This window comes from Corvus brachyrhynchos, unplaced genomic scaffold, assembly GCF_000691975.1.
Source record: "Corvus brachyrhynchos isolate BGI_N302 unplaced genomic scaffold, ASM69197v1 scaffold114, whole genome shotgun sequence".
Classification (NCBI taxonomy): domain Eukaryota; kingdom Metazoa; phylum Chordata; class Aves; order Passeriformes; family Corvidae; genus Corvus; species Corvus brachyrhynchos.
In genome coordinates, this window is record NW_008238337.1 from 6,430,387 (window position 1) to 6,432,118 (window position 1,732).

The following is a 1,732-nucleotide window of genomic DNA, read 5'->3' on the forward strand; positions in this document are numbered from 1 at the left end:
ATGAGCCTGGGCAGGGAGCACATCACAGCCCTCTCTGCTGGCACCAGCCAGCCCATATCCCTGTCCTGGGTGGGCTCACTCCAGGTCAGCTTTCCACAGCTGGAGACCACAGAGGGGAGACTGCAAGTCCTGCATCCCTCTCAAAGCAACAGGAGATCTGGGTGAGGAGACCTGGATCTCTGCCTCACGTTGTGCAGAAGTAGAATGAGTGCTAGCGTATTATGGAAATCGCATCAAATGGGGAAATGCCTTTTTTGTGCATATATTTTTTTCCATTCCTCTCCCCAGGCCCAGCAAAATGACAGACTCCTACAACTTGTAAGCTTCCTGAGGATGCCTTTATCAGCCAAAACAGGGATTGTTTGTAACATTCCTCTCTTCCCCTCTGCCACATCACTTTTATTGGCTGGCTCAGCTTCCGCTGCTATGTGCTGCTCACTCCTCCAGCAGAGGAAATGAGCAGCACACACAGGCTAGGCAGGAGAACAATATTAGAGAAAGAATTGGGAACCATTTAATGCAAACTACCCTGGGATCGGATTGAGCCTAGCTCAATGCTCCCCATCTCATATCATTTTTGTTTTTAAGAAGTATCTAAATGCTGGGAGCAAATTTCAAGTGTTGTTTGTACTTGGCCCCAGTGTGGGTCAGACAATACAAAGCAAACTCCCACATGCTCTGCCCCAAGGAGGCTGCACTCTGATTTCCTCCTGCCCTGAGAAGTAGGTATCATTTGTTACTCATGCATTTCAAATGCCAAATGTGGCAGGATTTGTTCTAATCAAACTCAGCAGTACTGCTGAGAAAGCTCTGAGTCTGAGATATGTTCTTTTCTTTGAACATTTCCTCTCCTTGCTAAACCTTACAAGCACTTTCAGCATCTGGCAGGTTTCTTGGTTGGGTTTCCTGGGACTAGACCTCAGGAAACCACACAGTTCATCTCCTTCCCCAGGGAAAGTCTGGTAACAAAGTCATCCCTGACAAATGTTCACTTTTTTAAAAACCTTCCCAAGATGGAGTGTTTGTAGCCTCCTCAGGTGAGCCATTTGAGTGCCTCATAATTGCAGAAAATACATGACACCTTGGGAAAATCTCCATAATATCACCTCAGTCCCATTCTACCATCTGCTTTGGTTTTAGTAATGGCATCTCTTAGCGTCAGGGAAAATCTCTAAGTCAGTGTTTGCAGGACAATAACACACACAGGTATCATTGCAGGGAGAAAGCTTCCAGGAACAAGTGGATTTAAAGAGATTTGCTGAGCTTTAGTTGTGAGGTTAGCTCTGGATATGAGAAGAAAACACAGAGGGACTGTCAGGTATCAGAAGAGCTGAGTTAGACAAAGAGGTGTGGGATGGTGTAAGAGCAGAGATGTTTTGTCCTCACAGGCATCATTATCCAGTGGGAGGAATGACCTTACACTGGGCAGCACCGCAGTCAAACGTCAGCCTGACTGGTCACAGTGTCAGGACAGCCCTTTATGCACAGTAGGTGTCACAGGTGTCAGCCTACTGGGAACCAGACGGGACCTGGCCACTCACCAGAGCTCGGAACACCATCAGAGGAACGCCCAGGATACTCGCTCATTACTGACATGGTCTGATCTTGAACCTCTGTGGTGGAAGGAAAAGCACCTCTGAGTCATCCCTGCTCTGTTTACTGCGAGCAGTGAGTGCTGAGCAGGGAGCAGCCTCCCGGAGCGCCTCCTGCCACAGAGCCAACTTCGGACGGC

The 1,732-nt window shown here is 48.3% G+C and overlaps 1 long non-coding RNA gene across 1 annotated transcript in view; it reads right to left on the minus strand.

The window, feature by feature from the left end:
• Nucleotides 1-1,732, minus strand: part of LOC108446890 — a 4,888-nt gene that overhangs the window by 1,693 nt on the left and 1,463 nt on the right. The window contains exon 3 of the long non-coding RNA XR_001862232.1: nucleotides 1,542-1,613. This is a non-coding gene — a long non-coding RNA (uncharacterized LOC108446890). The remainder of the gene's footprint in view (nucleotides 1-1,541; nucleotides 1,614-1,732) is intronic.